Source organism: Aythya ferina (genome assembly GCF_964211825.1).
Source record: "Aythya ferina genome assembly, chromosome: 1".
Taxonomy (NCBI): Eukaryota; Metazoa; Chordata; class Aves; order Anseriformes; family Anatidae; genus Aythya; species Aythya ferina.
The window spans coordinates 106,131,688-106,156,613 of NC_140296.1; the positions used below are offsets into that span (position 1 = coordinate 106,131,688).

The 24,926-nt window shown below is 36.1% G+C and overlaps 1 protein-coding gene across 11 annotated transcripts in view; it reads right to left on the reverse strand.

Moving 5' to 3' along the window:
- The window catches only part of ROBO1 (roundabout guidance receptor 1), a 737,333-nt gene that overhangs the window by 278,865 nt on the left and 433,542 nt on the right, over positions 1 to 24,926 (reverse strand). The gene's annotated exons all lie outside the window — the stretch shown is intronic.

Sequence of the window (24,926 nt, forward strand, 5' to 3'; positions counted from 1 at the left end):
TGGCTACACATTACCCAATCTGAAATTCTGAGCCAACATAAGACAAAAGCACTGGGGGTGAAAGAAGAGTTAAAAGCAAACAAGATGGTCTTTTAGAAAGGCACTCAAGGTCAGCCTGATTCAAACTGTGAGCTTAGAGCAGCCTGGAAATACTATGATAATCTGGACAGACATACGATACAGGATAATATGACAACAAACTGGGTAACCCAAGAACTCTGGATTGGGGACAGGGTGTGACCTAAACTTTTGTGGGTTTAAATCTCAATTGACTCAACTAAATCTCAATTGACTCAATTTTAAATTACTATTTTCCTTATTTCTTTATTTATATTTAACTTTGCCATGTATAAAATTAGTTTCACAATTTTTGTGATGAGCCACTCCCTCATAACTGAAATGAGCAGTTTCTGATCTTTCTCCAAGGTAACAATGCCTAGACAGGGATAAAGAGCCTTATTTTGTTTATACCATTACTTATTTCTTACATACCTCACAAGGAAAGACACAGAAACAATCCCACAATCGATAGGATTGAGTACACCCTCAGCAAGTTTGCAGATGACACCAAGCTGTGTGGTGTAATTGATATCAAAGAAGAAGGAGATGCCATTCAAAGGGACCTGGACAGGCTGGAGAAGTGGGCCCATGTGAACCTAATGACGTTCAAGAAATCCAAGTACAAGATGCTGCAACCTCAGACATGAACACAGACTGGGAGAAGAACTCATTGAGGGCAGCTACGCTGAGGACTTGGAGATTCTGGTGGACAAAAAGGCTCATGAGCCAGCAGTGCATGCATGCAGCCCAGAAGTCCAACTGCATCCTGGGCTGCATCAACAGACGGGTGGCCAGCAGAGGGAGGTGATTGTGCCCCTCTGCTCTGCCCTCGTGAGGCCCCACCTGGAGTACTGCATCCAAGTCTGGAGCCGCCAGCACAAGAAAGATGTGGATCTTTTAAAGCAAGTCTAGAAAAGTGCCACAAAGTTGATCAGAGGGCTGGAGCACCTATGAAGAAAGGCTCAGAGAGCTGGGGATTTGCAGCCTGTGGAGGAGAAGGCTCCTGGACAGGCTGACCTCATTGAAGCCTTTCATACTTAAAGGGGGCTTATAAAAAAGATGGAGAGGGATTCTTTAATTGGGTAGATAATGATAGGACAAGGGTCTTCGTTTGCGTATGCAATAGTACGTGGTGCAGGTTTGTGTATGTAGTGCAGGTTTTCACAGATTCTACCAGCCAGCTATTACGCAATACAGTTTTAAGCTGCCTGCTGTTTCCATCAACCAGGCTCACACCACAAATAAATTAAATACCATTTTCAGATATATTGTATGCATACCTTCCATACTGACATTCAAGTCACTTTACACTAACTGAAATGACCATACCGAATAAAAGTTCGAAGACTGATCTCTAAATTTTCTTGAAAACAGACTCAAGATTCTTGAGGGGGCAAAGTCCTTACGTAAGGTCAAGTTCTCAGAAAACTCCAGGAATGCTCATATACTTTTGAGACTTCTTTAACATCAGAGGAATTAAAATGATGGAAATGTCAATTATTTTATACGTATATTTAATCTGGTGTTTTATAAAGCAACCTTTCTCTAGAAAATTTCATAAAATTGTTTAAAGTGGAAAGGGACAAAGTTATGATTAGTTGACTGGCACATAGTGAGCATTAACCACAGATTTAGTGACAACTGCCTCAGGGATATAATGGCCTTGACAACTAAGTTATAATCTTCCCACATATCTATACGTTTTTATTTTTATTTTAAAGTCTTTCATTTTAGCCTAGTTATTTAAGCTGCATTTATGCTTTATTGAGAATAAGCAGCTTCAATTATCAACACCAATCTTACAGTGGGCACCAATCATGTAATTTTCCTGTCAAAAATCCATCCTGAAGGGATATTTGGTTTAAAAAAAAAAAAAAATAGAAGCAAAACACCTATTATACACTGGATATGCCATTAGATATATAGAGCTGCTTCTCCTCCCAGCCCCCAAAAGATGACAGCACTGTGTTATAGGATCTAACCAACTTGTGTTCCGTGCTTTCGTTCTAACTCAAGTCTTCCATAAAAACTCAACAGGATGCGACCAATTAAAGTACGCCATACTAATTATTTCACGATGCTACTTAAAAGAACAGTTATATGAAATCATGTTTCCAGTTTCTTGGACTGTGCCACAACTATTTTTACAAGAATTCCAGCACTGAAATAGACAGACATGAAGGTTCAAAGAAAGATAGCATTAGATGAATGCTAAATTTGCAGTGGCAAGAATTGTGTTTCTTCTTGCCTTAAAACTTCCTGTTGGTATAATATACGAATAATTGAAAATAGAATGGAATAGTCATTTAAATAGGAAAGCTGCTATCATGGGTACTGACCTCCTGGGGGGAGAGGAAGAAGGAGGTCCCGTTCATTTTCAGTTTCACAAATACAGCATTTAACGCGTATTTTTAGAACACTAGATCTCTAGTCCATTCTTTTATTGAAGAGCTTAATGTTTTAACATAAGAACTAAGTTACTGTCCTAACTGATATACAAGATATTAATAAAATGCTAACAAACAAAACTACAGTTTTAAAAAGTCAGTGTTAGGTGGTTCCTGCAAATAATTATGCTTCAAAAGAACATGAGTGATCCATTTTTACCAGTAGTATTTCCACTACTTTTAACTTAATTTTTCAGAAAGTGGTGGAATTTTTCTGTGGTTTTGTTTATACTGATTAGAAAGACACTTGGTATCTCTGTTGCTCTAACAGTTAAAAATCTTTCTCTAATTCTCAAGTTAAATGCAGCCAAGAGTACATACCTTACTCTTCCTGTACTCAAGTTGCCCTTGAATTCAGATTCACTGACACACTTACAGAATGCAAGTGTAAGATTGCAAGTTTTTCATTTTTTAACCACCTTTCTGGATTTCATGTTGTTGTAGCTGTTAGAAATCAACAAACTAATCTCCTCCGGTTTTCTTCTCGTAAGATTTGCTCACCATTTCCCTGTCTTACATGTAAGTTCCAGTTTGAGTTCATCTTTTCTGAACACAGAAGACTCAAACCAAATACGGGTAAGAAGCAGACTTAAAATAATATTGCAAGAGCACACAATGACACAGTGAGAATCATGTCACACAGGAGAAATATCTAAAAGAATCAAATAATTTTCCATGAAGTAGCTTTTCTGTGTACAGCCATTAAACTAACCTAACCCATTGGGTTTACTTGTTCTCATAGACAGCAGATAATTTTCAAGGAAAAAAATCGGACAAATCAGATTCTCAGAGATAGTGAAAAAGATGGTTTAGTTTCTGTTAATAAAGAACTCCATTTGTCTCTTATTTTTAGAGTATTTCTTCTCTTTGTATCCTAGTCCAGCCCCAATAGAACATCCAATTTCCTGAGCTTTGCAGCCTGCAAGAGCAGTTCATTTTAAAAAGCAAGTATTTTGAAACTTCCTTTACAGATGTTGCAGCCATAACCAAAGGCATGGAATAACTAATGAAGTAATGCTGTGCCTGTTTCTTCAGATTTCCCCCGAACTGTCAACTAGGAAGAGAAATTTCACTTTTGAATTTTGCTTTGGCAGAAAGCACAAGAGTGAAGACTACACTAAATCGGTATTTCTAAAACACTCGAATGTGAGAATAGAGTTGCATCACATTGGACTCGCAAAGTAGTTCTTTGCACAGTTATGAAGAATTTTAGTTACAACAGCTGTTGATTTCTAAAAACAGAGTACTCAACTTCCAGTTCAGGATAAAAAAATATTCTTTTTACTTAAATCCTGCCATAACTTTGCACAGCCAAAGCTGTGCACAATTTCATAAATTCTATAAAAGGATGCTACCTTTATAACCAAAAATTGCAGACAGCAGAGGTGCTACATTTGCACAAGTGAGCTAATATTTGTATCCTAAGGAGAAAAATGAACAGTTGGAATGTGATTGACACCCACCCAGGACTACAGGTTTATGGAAGTACATTTTAAGATGTGTTCAATGCTTCCATATATTAAGCTGGGAATAGGTCCAGTTCTTTCCAATAATTCAGATACCATAAAAAGAGATAAGCAAGGCACTCAGTTTGGATCAGTATAACTTTTTATTATTTTACTACTTCTTTCTCCAGTTTACACCATTATGTCAAGAAATACTTGTGTGTCTCTCCTTTAAGTGGCATTGGAGTTTTTGTTCCTACAAAGACACAAAATGATAAATTAATCTTTCGTTATTTCTGTTACTGAGGTATATTTCTGGATAAAACATGTTGGACTTTAAATACAAGGTGTTTATAAAATCTTAAAAGAAAGAATCATGGGCCGTGCCTTTTAAACTTAGCTGCAGGCACCCATGAAACATTTTTCCACTTAGAAAGATAACCTTGAAGTATCTTATGCTGCTAATACATCGTGAATTACATCACATTTCTGTCCTGGTTACAACACTATCAGGAGATGTCAGAAGACAGTAATTTACTGTATGTGTACAGTCAAAAAAATCTAGACTAACCACAGACAACCTCGAGTTTTAAGCTATGTCTGCCTCTTTCCCCAAAGGAAGAGATTAAAAAATGCCTCAAATTCAGACTGATCTGGTACCTGGCTCTTGTACGAGATGTAACACATGTATAGCCACATTCAATTTACACAATACTAATGTCTTAGTCAACTGAGGAGAAGCTAACTGAAGTATTATAGCAATATAGTAATAAACTAAACAAACAAGGGAGAAAAATAAGAATATATTACATTGGTTTAAATTGTTTGCCTCTATTTCTTATTCTACAATATATCCTGACACAAATGACTAGGTCAAAAAAGCCGTAAGTTTTTAGGCAAAAAGACTTCTAAAAAGATGATGGAGCCTCATAGATATTTAAATATTCTATCTGGTATGAACAAAAAAAATATTAGCACATACTGCATTGCATAGATACTAACAACAGCTCTGTTTTACTCCATAAAATTACATTTCTCAGGAAATACTAAGAGAGACTAGCTCTCTGAAGTGATCACTTTTTCAGTTCAAAGTGGCAACTGTAAGAATCATAGTTTAGTTTCTTAATCCCAAATTCAATGCAACTCTTTAAAATTGCTTTTGGACAGATTATTTATTTTCAAGAGACATAGCTTTACAGTGAACCATCATTACACAAATACATGTTTACTGGTTTGTCCAGCAGTTAGCATGTATAAGTCCTAACCTGGTTATTCATTAAGTGTAGCGAGAATATAAATTTAAACTAATAACATTTATATTGAGCTACGTAAGAGGCTGACATTTGCATAAAACACTGGGAACATCACCTACTGCCTGAGGTAAGAAAGCGTTTGGTTTTATTTTTCCTTCTCTCAGCTCTGCTCTCCAGCAAGATACGTATCTCATCTGACTTTAGTGGATACTGAAGCAGTGTGAGACGGCAGTATCTAGAATGCTGGCTTCTGAAACCAAACCTCATTCAATAAAAATTACAGTATCCCCCACCAAGCTGGTAAGTTCAGAATAGTATTTTCCCTTAAAGAAAATATTAATGAAATTACAGGAGTATCTTTTATTAATATTGCAAATTAACTATGACACAGTGAGTAATCACACCACGTTTCAAAAACAAATACAGAGCTAATGAAGCCTACTCCATTAATAATTTTTTCTTTGAAATGGTTGCAGTAATGTTGGGAGATATTTCCTGTACTGGGATAATACAGAGAACAAGAGCACAACAGCAAGACAGAGCCACAAACAGATCTGAAGGCAAGCTCATCTTTGGAGGTTGGGATGTGACGATCTTGAAGCCACAAGCTGCTTGGAGATGATCACAGTAAACTGAAGGATGCCTGAAGCAATGAGGCCAGGCAGGTGTGGAGGGAACTCAGAGAAGACTGGCATTGCTAGAGCAACAGCCAAAGAACAGTCAAGGGTGTTGAACCAAATACAGACTATCCTCCTGGATCACCATACTCCTCCTCATTCATGAACAGATACGCCTAAGCATACCTTTCTTTTGTGTTGTTCTTTTTAAAAAACATTTAGTCATGGAAACCAATGATACGCATTCTGTGCATTTATTTCAGAGGGATTGCCTACACTCTATTTTGGACTTAAACCCACTTCTTACCATGCTTAAGAATACTGACTGCTACTTCATTTCCAACTCCAGATTCAGTGTGAGACTCAATCTGATCATGATCAACTGCATATTCAAACACTTAAAAGATGTTGAGGGAGGAGAAAAAGGATCTGCATTTCCTCGGGACTGTAGGGAAGCCAAAGAAACAGCAAATAGAGCCTAAGCTTTTCTCTTCTCAAGCAGCACTCCTCAACTCCGAGGCAACAGAAGCACAGTACTGTGACAGCCAAGAGCATTCCTAGGCTTTTGTTTGTGCTAGTTTTGCTACATCTCACAGAAATAACATTAAATTTATTTTGAAAACAAGAATAAGTGACAAGGAGAAATACAAGGATGTGAAACACCTCACTAAATTTCTGCTTTAAGATGATTCTAAATGTGTTTATCTGCAAGGGTGAATGAAGTATCACAACTGCCCTCAGGAATCTAGATGTTAGGTATTTTTTGGAGTGTTACATCAGCTCAGGAATAAATACTCAGGAATAATTAGAGTTAATACTCTAATTATTTAGTTAATGCTAATAATTTAGAGAATATTAACAATAGAATAAAGAGTCATTATAAAATAGCTAAATTACCTTATTTCTGTTGTTGGTATTTTAATGTGTTAAACATTTGGATTGAAACAAATCTATTTCACTCCACTTAAAACAACCCAACTTTTTGTGCAACATTGAGTTTGGAAAATTACAAAAAGGCCAGACATTTCCAATTACAAGTTGTTACAATGATACATCACTGTCACGTTTCACTTGCATAAGGAAGAAAGAGTGGAAATTTAAATCCAAATGAAACAAATACTTACAATGAGTTTTTTGCAAGTACATTAAATGTACAGATCAATATAAATTATTTTATTTTTAAGTGTAAATGGAAAAAATAATTATACACATCAAATTTAATAAACTCATACTTAAAAATGTCTATCCATATCCTCTTTCCAAAACACACTTTATTCAAACAGAAAGCTAAGTAAATTAGTATTAAGTGTGAAAGATAGCAAGCTTGCAGTGGAAAGCAGTAAATATCTCCTCCTGCAAATAGAAGAAAAAGGACTGATGATCCCACAGGCTTCGAATGGAGCATCTGCCAAACTGGAAGGAAGGCTGCTCAGGGAACCAGAACGTGCCGCCGGACAATGAAGCCTCAGTAACTCAGTGAGTGATGATTCTGGTTTGAGCAATCAACTGGAACTAATCCAGTATTTTCAAAAACACCTGGGATATATTTTTTACCTTCCCATATAAATGTGAATCAGTCACATACTCTACAAAACATATCTCCAATTATTTGTTTACCAGAAAGCCATGAGTTACTTGGCACAGCAATCAATATGACATCACTGCTTGATGACCTAAAAATCTCTATTGCTTTTCACTAACACAAAGGTAATGTCAAAACACCAAGCATTACCTTTCCCCAAAAATAAACTTCCACCTATTGTTACTATCAAAACTATTTTTTTTCTGAGTGATGGAGTATTGGATTGTGATAGATGTGATGTGATGTGACGGAGTGATGGAGGATGTATTTTCTTTGACAGCAAGGTGATCAAATTTTACATTCCTCAGGTCAGAAAAACAAAACAAAACAAACAAAAACACATTGGCATTAAATTTGAAGTCAAAGAAACCTTCAACTGAAGAGAAAATCTTAAACTGCAACTCCTTTGCATAAAGCATACCGTAACAATTCTAACATTACATCCTACTGTAGATGAATTGCATTACACAGAAAACAATGTCCCAGGACATCCTTAAATGAGCGGTATCGGCCCTGAAAACTATCCCTCAGACTTTTTCTTCCCTGAGATGAAGAACTAATGCTACCATTACTATGTTCTGAGTTCCCATTTCAAAGCATTGCTGCTGAACACAGTGAAAAATTATGAGAAATTTACACCATTATCTCTGCCACACCTATACCTTCCAAACTGGATTTTAGTTCTGGTTGTAGTGAAAATGGTATTAGCAACTTGCAAACAACCGAGCTGAAGACTTTGGTATCATTCAACAGTCACTGCAGAGATTCCTAAAAACAGGGCCTGGAAAAATTCCATTCCTCAGGCTTGCGTACTTACTCTTACATAAACTTTCAGTCGTTTTGATCACCCACACTTTCACATCCAGAGTTCTCATACTTCGTGCTCTGAATCATGTTACCAGTAAAACTCTCTGGAAGATCGTACCAAAACCAGAGCCATGCAGGAAATTGCCCAGCTCTATATATTCTTCCTCTACTAATGCACACTGCCAATTTTTTTTACTTATCCAAACATTAAGATCCACATAGGAGAAAAAACAGTTCACTGTAAATAACAGCTATGTTAAAGTGATCATGTTAGAAAAAACATGACCCTTTCACAGAGCAAAAAAGCACGAACAAGCAGTTCAGTGGAACCTCTCCATAATCCTACAACTGAATACGTGTAGATACTTCAGCAATCAAGCTACGTCAGTTTTAGGAAGAATGAAGGCAAGGGCCGACCATGGTACCTGCTATGAAAGGCACCATCCCAGCTAGCAGTTTGATACTCCGCCAAATAAAACTTCCAAGCATAAGTGGATCTGAGAAAAGCACAAAGGGCTTTCATTTTAATTTTTTAGGCTCTAGAAGATTGCTGAACTACCCACCTCAGCTTTCCCGGCATAATTATTCTCTTGATAAAAGAAAATTCTACAGTATACACAGATACATATCGATATATATATATGCATATATGTAAAATAGTGCAATTAGCAATGTTTCCTATTTTTGCGTGTGCATGTTTCTACGTTAAAACACAACAGTATCTGTGAATGAAGAGAAAACTCAAAGGAAATAGTTTCAAAACAAATGTAGGTTTCAAAGCACTCACTGTAGACACTAACTTTGGTTTTCAAACAGGAAAATTGTATTTAATATCTGTCTGTACAAAATTAACAGGAGAAAAATTATGAAATGCATACCCTTACTTTTACTTTTATCTTATGGATAAAAGAAATGGTGAAAACATTAGACAGCTTTCCCAAATAGTGGCTTCTTCAGAAAATCTGTAGCTAATAGCCTAAGCGTTCAGCAGCTTGACACGTATTTAAACATCTAAAACGAAGCTTTTGAGATACCGTATATAATAGGCACACTCAAGGTAGATATTTAAATAGCACCAGTCTTAGGTGAGTTATTAACTTCTTCAAGAAAAGGTAGTGAATCACAGTTTTAAGCATAATTGTCTGGAGTAATTTATACTTTCAGAAAACAAAATATTTGAAATGGCCTTTTAAAGGATTAGTAACAAATCCCTAGAGGAATGTAGCCCATCTCAGTCAGTTTTCAGCCTTAAAAGCAAATTCTGACATAACCAGAACATGAATGAAGGTAACGTTTATAGCTTCCATGGTATGCTAAAATGTTAGAGTTTTTACAGATAAATAAAAATGCTGTTGACTGAGCCTACTGAAGCTTACAGTAGAATGAAAAAAAGATTAAATAAGGGCAGTAGGTCATGGTTTTTGAGGATGAGATTTAAGGAGCGAAGAACATTTGAACAGTACGAGAAAAAGTTAGAAAAATATAATTATTTGATCAAAAGCAAGAAGACAGGAGTAGGATTTTATACTGCATATTTTTAAAAACTAGTTTAACAACTAGCCTGTGAATTACCGTTAATAGGGTTCTGATGAAGGGATTAGAGTGCTGATGGAGACACATCAACATTTAGATACGGAAAATTGCAAAAGGAATGAGGGGGGAAGAGGTAAGAGAAAGCTGGTATTACATAACCATGGTGCTTTGAGTGGAAAGCAACAGAGATGAATGCAAGACGTAAATGAGGGAAAACAAAAATCTCAAAACTCTGCAGGGCCGTGCAAGAAAGGCACAAAAACCTTGAACATAAAAGACAACAGCCAGCAAAAATGATGAGAGAGGAACAGAACTGTATGAATCAAGATTATAATGCATTATACAACACAACTACAGGCCAGCAGGAAGAGGCTCATGTGGTATATAAATGTCAATTATGAAGAAGCCTCAAAATGATTAAGGAGAATAACTATTTGAAAATAAAGGAAAGGAATTGTTATTACTTCTATCAGCAGCCACTATGTGACAGTGGGGTTCAAACAGTAAAGAAAAATAGGTTATGTCAGGAATTAATAAACAGTAGAACAGCATGACCAAGAATATCATCCAACTTTATCAATTGATCAAAAAAAAGAAAACAACAACAAAAAACAACACATTACTTCTCTGCACAATGCTTCTTTCACAGTTTAATGATAGGCAAGAAGAAAAAAACAGCAACCTATAAGAACAGGGCAGCTAGGTTCAAATAACCTGCTGCTACACCAAGTAGGTTCCTTTAGCAAAGGAAAGCTATTTTTGAGTCTGTAAGATTACGATTGATTGAATATGATATTATTAGTTTTCCTTCCAAAAAATTAAACTGCATTTTACAAGTATGTAGAAATACTGAGGGGAAAAAAAGCTACCTATATTCATAACAAAACAAATTTCATCAACTACAAATATGTCACCTTCTATTGCTCAGGGCTATCGTAATGCATCCAATCATGGACTGAATCTGCCTGTTCGCTAAGAATGCATGTTCGTCTCAGATTTATTACACAGGGACTAGGTTTAATTACCACCCTCATCCGATCTCCTTCCCTCCTCCCGTGACTGCACCATGTAGAACTTGCTCAATTTCTCCCGAGAGGCAAAAGTAGGCCAGGGCCTTTACTGCAAAACTCAAACCTCACTAGAAACTTATGCTGTTGCTAACACTGCATAACATTTTACTGCAAAGGTGTAAAATGACTTGCGTGGTGGATTCAAAGAACTATTGGTTATATACATTTTCATCCTTCCAAAGGACTATCCCACATTTTAGGCAAGCTTTTCTTGCAATAGGGTTTTCAAGGCTAAGTTTCCTTTCTGTATCAAAAAGACAAGTACAGCATATTTTCTAAACTCTAAAAGGCAACCAGTATATGGACTTTTCTACTTTATGTAAACAGCTATTTGAAACAAAACCCCTGAACCTAAATTAAGCCCTCCTGAATAGCCTGAAAGCCTTCAGTGGGACTAATTAGTCAGAACCACTAGGCCTTGAGGCTCACAGCTGCTCACTACTACCCTGTGCAAAGGCTGAAAATTAAATGCATGGTTAGGGGGTTAAATTGATTAACGGGTATCAGTTGTCCCTTCTCCACAGGGCAAGCACTAATCTCCTTCTTTTTATTCTTTAATATGACATTATATGACTAATTAGTAGCATTATGGCACAGGTATCAGTTTAAAAGTTGCTCTTCTGACAATTAATCTGTCCTTATTTTAATTTACTACTTTAAATAAACAGGAAATTCTCCCTCAGTGTTTTGATTAAAACCAAAAGCTAAGTAGTGCTAAAAGATACACTACAAAAGAATTGAGAGATTGTACAGCAACTGTCAGCCCTCTGTGCTTTATTTTGAAATTTTTCTTTTAATTTGTTCTGTAATTGTGAGCAATTTGTCATATTTATAAATAATGGCATTTGTAAACAATAAACACCACGCTGTAATAGCTACAAGACATTATATAGAGAAGTTAGTTATAAAGAGCGTTGAATCTGTCCTGTGTTACTTGATTATTTGATTTTCCATAAGGGCAGTAGTAAACAGGCAACTTTCAAGTCTGTTTAGGAAAGAAACACTGTGGAAAAACTAGAAAGTTTTTATTTGCGTTAACTGCTTCAATATTAACATAGCACATCATCATTAGAAAACATTACCTATCCAAAAGAGCAAATGACTTAATTCATCAAATTTGAAAAATAATAATCTAATGAAAAATTAAAAAAAAAAAAAAAAAAAAAAGGCATATAAGATTTTGAGGCAGAACAAAAACATTCAGAATATTTCACCCCAAATCCCATAGTTTATCATTGGCCTCACAGAAAGCTCAAAGTTCTCAGCAGAGGCCATGCCACTCAACTTCTGAGTTGCCCAGTTCGTTGGGTGAGAGCTGACTACTCCAGCTCTCTTGACTTACACCTAAGTGAAACCACCATAGGTAAACACCAACTGCTTGGCCTTCACAGTAAAATCTAGATTTTCTATTAGGTACACATAACCCCTACACTGCCATGGAAAAACAAAGTGATTCAATATAGGATGTTGAAAACACAAAGTGACAATTAGCCTGCTTGGTGTGGAACTACCTAACCGAACCAAAGTGAATCCCTTGTTTCTTCATACCTTGACTAATTAACTATTCTTAAAGTGATATCTCCATCCACCAGCAGGCAATGGGCAGTCCACAGATCTGTGCTCAAGTCAGGTGTCTTCTGTCAAAAGCTCACAAGAATATTTTTTTCTGGTAAGAATCTGAGGAAAGTGTTATGGGGGCCCATTTGTATCAGCAATTAGGAAAGTCACACATGACAGAAGACCTGGGATTAAGCCTCTGCTTCAAGGGCTATTTATCAATTTAATGTAAAACAGTTGGAACACAGATTTTAGAAGAAAGTGACTGTGACATGCCTGTGAAACCCAACAGGGTAGGTCTGAAATGGTCAGCCCTGTAACATGCGATCAGACACAACACCCTGAAGAACACAATAAAGGTATTAGGCATAAACAATGACACAATGGGAACTGGCAACATTTAGGCTTCCTTGTGGCATATACTTATCCACCCTTTCAAAGAAACTCTTAATAGTCTGGTCTACTAACATCTGTGTATCACTTTTTAATTAGTGATAAATAATGGAGAACTAAACCAGAAACCTGAAAGCATAAGGCAGGTGCTGAATTTAGTCAACATGATCAAAATATTTTTCCCCCTATCTTAAATGGAAGTTACATGGTGGCTTTCAAGCCATGTAATGACACTAAAAAAAGAAATAGAGAAGGCTTTTCAGAATACCCAGAAACTGCATGTCCCGGCAGAAACACTTGAGATGACAACATATTCACCAAACTTAACAGTAAATGTGGTTTGTTTTTTCCTTTAATATCGGTATTTAATTATCAGTAAAAATCAAACAACTAGTTGTAATCTGTGCAATCAAACTATTCTTACAAGCCAATACTATGATTTCAAAAAATGCTTCATTAGGTAGCTTTATTTCCTGCTCAGAAATATAGCATATGTAACAGACTTTCTCAAAACACCAAGATACTACACTGTTCTTAAAAACAAAAATATGGTGTTTTTTTTTTTATTCTTTAAATAGCTAATGAATTAGCAACAATTTTACAGAAGTCTACTCAATACAGACTTCCACATAAAAGACCGAAGAGTCCGAGCCAAAGCTGAAAACTTATTATATTTAAGTTAGCATACATAACTTTAATTCTTAGAGTTCTTTGCCTTTCTCCTGTTTAAAAGAGGACTGTTTTTCATTTAGTTGCTGTATTAGTTTTTAATTGACCATAGAGTATTACCAAGATGAAAAAAAAACTTCAGTGTTTGTACATGCAATTCTCCAGAAAGTCATCTGTTAACTGACGAAGAAAGGCATTGGGGACTAGATTAAAGCTTAGCTACGGAAGCTTTGACCTTGTATTATTTACCTCAATAGAGACCAACATTTTTACAAATGCTTAGCTACTAAAAGCATCTGAGTGGTGAAGAATTTCTTGCTTAGAGAGAAATCAATAGCACAGAATATAATGTCAAAGTGATCAGGAGAATAGAGACAAGAGCAGGTTTCAACTGAGCTAAAAAATAAATAAATCTAAAAGACTCACGTGCAAGACCAGAGCACTGTGAAACTAGAAAAAAAAAAAAAAGCCACACAGCATTTATTTAAAAGTTTTTTCTTCTAATGATCCCATACTCCCAATTGCCTAATACTGACAATATTTAAGCAAGATCAGCAACCAGAAACTGAGATATGAAGTATAGCTTTCTATTCTTCATTTACCAAGATCTCTTTCTCCCTTGACTTTGATCACATATCAGCTTATAACTATTTGCAATTTCACCTTCAAAAAAAAAAAAAAAAAAAAAAAAAAAAAAAAAAAACCACACAAAAAACACTTAGAATTGTAGTTTCCTTAGCTTTATTTAGTTATGCTCCTTAACTGGATTACTTTCTTCCAGGAGAAGTCAGCAAAGTTTGATGAACAAACATATCATGAATATCTCTCACATCCCCAAAAATACAGTTCTAAGGAAGACAAACTGAACCATTGTTCTGAAGTACAACAGATCCCCAAAACTCATTTCATCCTAATTTAAAGTAAATGTCCCTAACAATTAATTGCAAACAGAATAGTCACGTAAACTTGCACAATCAAGCCATAGTAAAGAATGTTCTGACCTTGAAAAAAGCATTTATTGGTACATTTCAATAGGAAAAATCCCCATTTTCCTGTTAATGCTGTCATAAAAGCCTGAATGAATTACTAAAAATCATTACTTTTATGTTGAAAGCTCTCACCATGACAACAATGAATTATCAGGGGAAGGGAAGTAAAAAGACAAATAACGTTAAAGGGGCCATCTCTACAAAACACTGCTGTGAATGCAAGTGCCTAAAGCCTTCATGCTTATTAGTACTGCTCATTGTGGTCTCTACCTATTCTCCTTCACTAATGTATGATATCTCCTGCCACTCAGTGGAAGAATCCCATCCTCATGAATATCTCACTCTACAGTATGCTGGCTTAATGACTTGTAAAAAAAAAAAAAAAAAACAGTCTTCAGAGGTAGACAATATTGTAGTGATACATACTGTAACGCTTCCAATACGGTTAAGACAGGACGCTATCAGAGAAAACCTAAAGGAACTGATATTTCCAAGCTGGAGAAAGGAATCTACTCTTAAGAATTATTTTGCCGATGTGAAGAAAAAAATAAATTCCAGCAACTGAAAATAGGAATCATTAAAACATTTGAAGTAACTTATATCCCTTCTAAACTGAAAGATTTGTGTAGAAACTTCCTTAAAAAGTACCCCAAAGTGACCATACATGTTCACCAGGTACTATATTCTGAGTCAAATATTAACCCATATGCCTTAAGAATTATAAGATAAACATTATTTAATTAAAAAACAACAACAATAACAACAACAACAACAACAAAAACACAACCCAGTTAAAACAGTGAAACTGGATTACCCATTTTCTTCAAGTAAACACATTTTTAAATTAAGCTGCCCATAATATGGTAGGATGACATTACAATTTAACAAGACAGGTATTATTCTCAAGAAAATTTATCACAGCTGAAAAAAAAGAACAAATAATATTCACATCTGGGAACCCTTTAAAAAATTGGTATGTTGTTTGTACCTCTTCCTTTTCTATTCTTAAAGTCCTGAAATTGTTGCACACAGATTACTTTGTCTCGTGGATGAAGATACGTTGAGGATATCAGTTCATGAAGGAGATACAGATGAAGACAAAAACCATGAAAGAAACATATGGTTGATCATGACAAATAACTGTACTTAATAAAATCTATGTAACAGTGACAGAAGTCTTTCTAAGTACTTGTATTTCCAACGTAGGGGACCATTAAGTTCAAAGCTGTGTTTCATCCGAAGTAATACAGTATAAAGTTGTTACTTACTATACTTAAGTTTATTGAATTGTCATAGATTCCTTTACCTTCCTGGTTTACGGCTGTAGGCTATTTTTAGGTATCTTTGATGCAGCCACTTGCGGATCACTTCTGCTTGTGATCAGGTCTCCATGAAAGTGATGACTGAATACTGCAAAATCATTTTTAAAAAGGAGAAATATTCTTCAAACTACTTCTAAGTAAGATAAAAACACTATTCTATAAATGGAAATCAGAGGGTTTTTTTCTTCACAACACCCGGTTCTCTATGATATAGACCTGAAATTTATCTGAGAAGTAAGTATTTATTAATTATACCAAATCACAGTTTCTAAAAATAATAATAAAATATTCTCTTCTCTCCAAAAATGCTGCCAACTGTTTTTGTAAGGTCTGCCCAGGTCCGTAAAGCTGAAAAGAGTGATTCAGAGGTGTGAATCACAAACCTTTCATATGAGATGATTAGAATGAAGTGTGTTTCCACTGTTTATACAAACAAGTGGAATAAAAAATATATATATATTATGAAGATATCTACTATGGCTTTATGCTCCCATCACCACAACCAATAGGTAATTCTAATACCACAAGGTGTAAATTTAACAGAGTACAGTTAACATCCTCCCCCCCCTTCATATCTAGCAGGAAGAAGAAAACCCATGAATTCCTACAGAAATTGGGTCTTCCAATTCCCTGGGACAGAACAAGAATCTAGGGAAAGTTGAGTGCCATCATGAGGAAGACCAGTGCAGAAAGCCCCAGTGGCTCTTGGAGAACTATGTTCTTTCTCAGAGATCTCCAATAAATAAATAAATAGATAAAATGAAAAAAAAAAAGCTGTAAGTATTTTCAAAATTTACACAGTTTACTGCAAATGGCATTCATACAGTTAGAACATGCTGGTCAAGTAGACTCAAACACAGGATGAGTAAATTCTTGTTATACTTGGATCTTCTGCTATGATAAAACATAGTCTTAAAGAATGTGTAAGCAGATGAACTTAGATTTCTAGATAACATAGCTTAAATGACTCAGGTGGCTTAATACAATCAAAAGAGTAGCTACAATATCAGCATCATCTTTATAACTTAAGTATTCAGATGAACTAATATTAATCCAAGTTAAACATTAATTAGCTGAACAGATAAGTTTGTTCATTTTAAACTAACCTTAAGTCATTATCTAAGGTAAAAAATTAGACCCCAGAACCTCTAGAACCTACAATGACAGTATCAACTCACCGACATTGTTCACGTTGGCCCAGTTTGGAATTTTGCCTAGTTTGTTTTGTTTTAACTGAAAATCAGTGATAAAGCTATTATCCTCTCTTGACTAGGTCCACATTTATAAACTACAAATTTTGCTTTGACTTAGGTCTTTCAGCAGACACAAGCAGTCTCTTTTGATCTGGAGATTGAACTTAATGCTTTCATTTCATGGATATTGGCAAATGGTTCACTGTGCCACAAGCTAAAACTCCACCATGCTTCAGAACGCCTTCTTCACAGCTTACATTTTAATATAAATGCATGTAATTGTCCCTCCAAATAATCTTCATTAGCAAAGTAATTTGCCTACAGCATCGTACTGCTTTTGCCAACCACAAACAGCAAGACTGGGCAGCATGAGTTACTACTGGAATGCCGCATATCAATTTATGTATGCTGTACCCCTCACAAACACCCTTGTATTGTTCAACTAGAATAATTTTTAAAGAAACATGTATTTTATGTATATATATATATATAAGTAAAATTTGACTCTTCCACCTTGCAGAAATAGGTATTTACTATCAAACAGAAGCAGACACACTGTAAATTAACCAAACTGGTTAAATTATCAAACAGAAGACATACTGTTACATCTGGTTAATGCACCATCAGTTCATTTCTAAAAACAGTACCTATATACATCAAATAGTTTCCAAAAGAACAAAACAATTTAAGAGAATTATCTGTGAAATGATCTACTGATGTTTCATTTCTGTCCAGATGCCCTACAGCTTTCATACCATGATAAAACATGCCAACGTATCACATAATACTGGAGAATCAACAGAGAAATTTACTGGATATGCAAAAGGAAGCATGTGTGTGCGTGGGGGGGGAAGTTGTGGGAAATTCCAGTATGAATCACCACTGAGGATCCTTGGGAGGGGAAAGGGAGCAGAAGAGGAAGAAAAAAGAACAAACAATTCCTTCTAAAAAGAATGCACTTCTATTGAAAACTGAACCAGACATTGAAACAGCGGCTGTGGATTCCTTAGACAGATGGTGTCAATAGATCAGTCTATTAGTCAGTTTGGCAGCAGAAGTACAGTAATGGGGTTTGTAAAATGCCACTTAAAAACTCAATATAAACACAAGAGAAGTATATTAAGAAGTTAATTTAACTTTTGTACACATGACACTTCTTCCCTGTGTATCTTGTAAAACTATGAACTGTTAATGTCAAGAGTTCACAGTTTCTGCAACAGCTTTACTGACTATGGGAATAATAATAATAATAAAAAAACCCACACACATCACACACACCAAAGCAAAATCACACATGTGACAGCTGGCCTTAACAGGTGAAAAAAACAGACCTAATATCTTTCCTATCAAAGTCTTTCTGCTTATTTGCTTTTGTTTTCCTGTACTGAGTGGCAACATAGTGCTATTTTCTCATCAATATACCATTTAACAAGGGAGTCATGATTGATCTCACTCCTCCCCACCCAAGGAAGTAAGGTCTCTACTTCCTATTAATGATTTGATCTAAGATTTTAAATCAACTTTAATTCTTCGATGCTTTAATTTTTGTTTTATCTGGTTTAATTCTCCGAATGTACATTCCAAGAATATTTGATGCAAACAGATATAATTGAGGCATTCTTAAATGAAAACACATGAATTTTAAAATTCTTTGCAAGCTCTGAAACTAACCTAATCAGCCTCTTCTGAGAAAAAGAAGTCTTGCAGAATATTAACAACAAAAAAAAAAGACTTTAAAATTCAAGTACTACCATTGCAACAGTGTATCATAATAGAACCTAAAAGTTTAAAGATATACAGAATCTGTTTAAAGATACACAGAATCTGAGAGAACAACTAGGTGCATTATAAACCGAATCAACTTTATATTTATATTAAATAACATGCATTTGGCTAAATTCAACAAGTATTTGTAAATACCACTCTATTCAAATAGATTTAAAAACATATGGGACTTGGACTAATCTCCCTTACTGTTTATTCACCTACAAAACTAAGCAGTAGTAACAATCTTAAGCAGGACTTTTGGTGGCAAGGAGCTCAAAGACTCACTTTTAAGTCACAAAAATTGCTAGAACATTGAGAAAGCTGGAGTCTTTCCAACTCTCCTACTTTATTCCTTCAACAAGGAAGGAACAATAGTTGAATCTTGTTATTTTAAGCTGGAAGTAGATGCTTAACATAGAACATCTATCTCAGAGAGGAAGGATATGCAGTTCCAATAATCCTGGTCATTACTCAGGTAAAAAGGAATGCATAAGCTAAACAAAGACAAGATTGGTCTTATCACAAGTAATGTATATGGTGGGAGAACTCCTTGGAAAGTGGTCAAGATCTAAGGGTAGAAGAAGTGTAATTTAATTACCCACAACAAAGCATTCCACCTGCCTAGCACAAAATCCAAGTCATAGTGTTTTAATTATAAAAGATTCATTGGTTACAACTATGCTTCTGCTGGCAGGGCAAATACATCTTCAAGAACTTTTTCCATTTCTTTGTTACTGTGCAAGAAGTGAAAGCCTTCCTGAAAGAATCTGTAACACACATTTGAAGACAGCCAATGGCTCCTGGATGCAAATATGTCATGTTCAGATTAAGGAAGTCCGTGAGATCTTGCCCTTCTTATACGGCCCAAGTCTGATTGAACAACGCATATAGAGAAGACGCAATATGTAAAATATTGACGATACAATTTTTAAGCTCCCAAAGTTCTTTCCACAACTGCCTGTCATGAGAGAAGAAGTTTGGTCCTGCCTTGAAGATGGATCCTCAACTGTAAGCTGGATACCACTAACACCATTATTAGACTATTCTAATATATTCATGGTTTAATACAACAGAACCATATCGATAACATGGAACCTTTACAGCATTTTCCATTAAATTTCATTTGATTAGTATATAGAATCATAGAATGGCCTGGGTTGAAAAGGACTTTAAAGATCATCTAGTTTCAACCCCCCTGCTCTGGGCAGGGTTGCCAACCACTTAAGCAGGCTGCCCAGAGTTGCATCCAGCTTGGTATTGAGTGCCTTCACGGATGGGGCATCCACAGCTTCTCTGGACAACCTGTTCCCATGCCTTACCACCCTTTGAGTGAAAAACTTTCTCCTAATATCTAACCTAAGTCTCCCTGGTCTTAGTTTAAAACCATTCCCCCTTGTCCTATCACTATCAACACGTAAGCAGCCATTCCCCCTCCTGTTTATACGCTCCCTTCAAGTACCAGAAGGCTGCAATCAGGTCTCCCCAGAGCCTTCTTTTCTCCAAGCTAAACAAGCCTAGTTCCCTCAACATTTCTTCATATGAGAGGTGCTTCAGCCCTCTGATCATCTTAGTGTCCCTCCTCTAGACCCATTCCAAGAGCTCCACATCCTTCTTGTGCTGGGGGCCCCAGACCTACATGCAGTATTACAGGTGGGGTCTCACAAGAGAGGAGTAGAGGGAGACAATCACCTCCCTCTCCCTGGTGGCCACCCTTTTTTTAATGCAGTCCAGGACATAGTTAGCCTTCTGGGCTGCAAGTGTGCACTGCTGGCTCATGTCCAGCTTCTCGTTCATCAGGACCCCTAAGTCCTTCTCTGCAGTTCTTCTCCTACTCTATATAAATACCTGAGATTGACCTAGCCCAAGTGCAACACCTTGCACTTGGTCTTGTTGAACTTCATTAGGTTCTCTTGGGCCCACTTCTCCAGCCTGTCCAGGTCCCTCTGGATGGCATCCCCTTCCCTCTATTGTATTGACTGCACCGCTCAGCTTGTTGTCATCTGCAAACTTGCTTAGGGTGCACTTGATTCTGTTGTCTATGTCATTGATAAAAAAAGAGCACCAGACCTAAGACGAACCCCTGAGGGACACCACTTCTGACTGGCCTCCACCCAGACATATAACTATTGACCACAACCCTTTGGCTGCCACCAGCCAACCAATTCTTTATCCACCTAACAGTCCATCCTTCAAATCCATACCTCTCCAATTTAGAGAGAAGAATGTGGTGAGGGACCATATCAAAGGTTTTGCTCAAGTCCAGGTAGATGATATATAGTAATATGTAAGATTTTTTTAGAATTTACATAGTATATTAATCCCCAAAACTAGAAACCACTTTTCATACTGTATTTCAGACCATTGCTGTAAACAATTTGTAAAATAGTACACTGCAACTTTCATCATTTATCTCCTAACACTTAATTTCAGACCTTTTTTGGAGCCAACTACCTTTCACTTCAAAGATAAAATGCTTTCTACTGTAGTATCACAACCTGTCAGAGAATGAAAAAAAAAAAAAAAAAAAAAAAAAGCAAGTAGCTCCTGGCACTTCATTCTGTTTATATAAAAGGTAAGAGCAATACTGCTCCGTAAGTAGTATTTTATGTAAAATTTAAATTTACTCACAGTCTGTGGACCAGCATTTCCCTTATGGAAAGAGAAGGAATAAGGGCAGTGCAGCTTTGTGCTCATACAGCAGAACCAAGTAAAGTAGGAGATAAGAGAACAGGGTGGGGAGGTAGGAGAAAGTGTTATTTCCTACAGAAATTGTAGCATTACTGTAGTGATGTTCCAACTAATTTCTCAAATAACAGATGTAGCAGGAATCAAAAAATCTTAGAAATATGGATGGGAGATGGAATTAATCACCGTATTTTTAAAATGCCATTTTCTATTGTAACAGGGAAAAAATGTATTTTATAAACAACATTTTAAACTCAGAAGTTTCTTAGTTAAAATAGCAAACTGTTTAAATATAAATTTGAAGAAATATATATTTTTCTAATTATATATAAGCTTCCTTATTTTAATAACATTCTAGGGCACTTCATTTTTTTGTTTAAGAATGAATATCGTATCACATAAAATATTCCCCCATCCTTTCTTTCTCTAACATGCCTAAACCTGTATTTGAAATTACGGTGACAAGTAGTAGTAGAGGATTAAAGGCCTAAAATTGTTAAAGAAGGATGACCGTACTGGGGGAGGAGGGGAATAATCACAACGCACTAACGTTTGTATGTTATGCAAAGATGAATCCATTTCAAATTCAATAACCAGGAATCTTGAAGATAAAATATGGCAGTTTGTAATCTGGACAAGTTATTCCTTTCACCTATACCAGAGAAAGAAATCAGAGTAAAATTTGTTGGAAGGAAGAAATGGACACTTTTTGTCTTAAGAATATGAACTGCTTTCAAGTTTCGGATTTAATGATTTTATATATATATTAATTAAAATATAATAATATACCATAAGCATATAATGAATCAGTGCTCCATAGCTAGGACAAAATTACAAAGTAGTAAGCAACATAACTATATGTTTTCTTTAACGCATTTCTTACAAGCTAGTAAACTCTGCTACTTAAACCTCTTATTGCTGTTTATATTTCAGTAGCACTAACTTCCTTTGAAAAAAATCTTCAGAGAAAAGGACCACATAAGTGAAGAGAGCTACTCAAGACAATCATAAGTTTTCAAATACAAAATAAAAATGACAAAAAAGCAATACAACATAGAGAAGGTTAAAACTTATGATTGACTTAAGAACAATAAGGTAACAAAGCTGTAGGGCACGTGCTATGAGGAGACATCGAGGACACTGGGGTGGTCTGGTCCAGAGAAAAGGAGGCCGAGAGGTGACCTCACTGCTCTCTGCAGCTTCCTGAGGAGGGGAGGCAGAGAGGGAGGTGCCGGTCTCTGCTCTCTGGGAACCAGTGACAGAACACAGGGGAATGGCACAAAGCTGGGCCTGGGAAGGTTCAGACTGGGAACAATTTATTTCCTGTGAGGGCGACTAAACACTGGAGCAGGCTCCCTAGTGAGGTGGTTGGTGTCCTGTGCCTGTTCAAGAGGCATTTGGACACCTTAGTGATGTGCTTTGTATCTTGGTTAGCCCTGAAGTGGTCAGGCGGTTGGATTTGATGATGTCTGAAGGTCCCTTCCAACTGAAGTATTTATTCTATTCTAGACAACCAGACAATAACTGTTTATTTATGTGCCTGCTTTTATGTACCTTTTATATTTATGTACCTGGGATTGCCCTAGCCCAAGTGCAACACCTTGCACTTGGTCTTGCTGAACTTCATTAGGTTCTCCTGGGCCCACTTCTCCAGCCTGTCCAGGTCCCTCTGGATGGCATCCCCTTCCCTCTATTGTATTGACTGCACCGCTCAGCTTGTTGTCATCTGCAAACTTGCTTAGGGTGCACTTGATTCTGTTGTCTATGTCATTTATTCTATTCTAGACAACCAGACAATAACTGTTCCTGCTCAAAAATACTACACAAATTCAGTTATTTACCATGAATTTACCATTTACCGTGGAACTGAAAACTCTTATGATCCTAGATTAGTCATGTTATCTGGTCAGAAATCCTGTTCTCTCATAATTCTGACACTTACTGAAACATGAACATACCAAAACCATTGCCATATGGAGTCTCTGACTTGATTGTTCTAACAAGTACTTAATTATTTTTGCACGATTTTATTTATCAGCTTTACTGACTTTGAAGTCTATTCCCATGACAAATGATTTTCATTTCCTAGAAAGCAAGGAAGGAGAGAAAGAGCGTATCTCTGGAAACTAATAAAATCTGTTTAGGCTTACTCCTTGACACAGTTCAAAGTGAAAAAGACAAAAAAATCAAAATAGTTAAGACTTGATCACTGTGGTGAGAATATCTTCAACCAGTCAAAGTACAAATGTCACTAAATATAATCTAGAGAATTATTTCTGTTGCTCCTAAAGTTGATTTTAAATAAATAATGCATTATTTTACTATCGAGAAAAAATATGTGGTATTCAAAACTTCAAGAAGCATACATTGTATTAAAGAGTTATGGTTAATACTAACACATCTCAACAGATGTGACATCCAAAATAATAAAGTACTAATATGAATTGATGCATAAAAATCAAGCAAAGATTTTTATTGTTGGTAACAATTCAGCCTATTGTAAACCTAACATCATGGTAGTATGCCTATCATGAACAAACAAATCCAACTCTTACTCCCAGCTATACACTGAAGTAACTGAACCTCATCATAGGAACTTGTAACATTTTAACAACCAAATACCATTAGACTACCATATAATATGCATAAGCAGGGAAGATTAAGTGAAATTAATACTTCCAGTATTTCTGCATAATCATAGACTCACAGAATGGTTTGGGTTGGAAGGCACATTAAGGACCACCTTGTTCCCCTTCCCCCACCATGGGCAGGGACACCTCCCACCAGACCAGGTTGCTCAAAGCCCCATCCAACCTGGCTCCCTCTATGGATGGGGGCACCCATGGGCAAATAATCCATGACAGGAGTTCAGGAGTTAATCACTGTGAGTATATATAAATAATTCTATCAACATATTATTGTATTTATTTTTTAACTTTCACTGAGGAGTCGGATTCAAATATATGCACACACACTCAATAAACAAACGTGGTGCTTCATTGCTAAAGGGTATGTAATATATTTATCCCTAACATGACATTCATTCAGCTGTGATCTCCTAGTCAGGTTCCAATTGAGAAAAGCTTCAATTCACTTTTCATATATTTCCCCACAATTTTTGCTCACGTATTTAACTTAAAAAAAAAAAAAAAAAAAAAAAAGGTCCATATGCCTGCAAGCCAGTGTTACTAATTTCAGGAAGTGAGCTATGTCCATGAAAACTGAGAAACTTTATATGCAATCTTTTGTGTGTATGTCAGCACTCTTGTTCACTTTCTGACACTTTTCACAAGCAAATTCTGGAAATACTATTTCCTTTAGTTGAATTCAAACCCAGATACAAATAGATCCCCGCTATTGTGACTCAGTCTGTGATGACATAGAAAACACTTTGGGATGAAATAGTCTGACACCTGCCCCAGAAATTGTTCTTAGCCCTCAAGACTGCCAAGTCATTTCACTGGGTAAGAATATTAGCAAACATTAACACTGACTATATATAAGCTAACTTCTTAAATAGAAATGGCTTTTGATCCC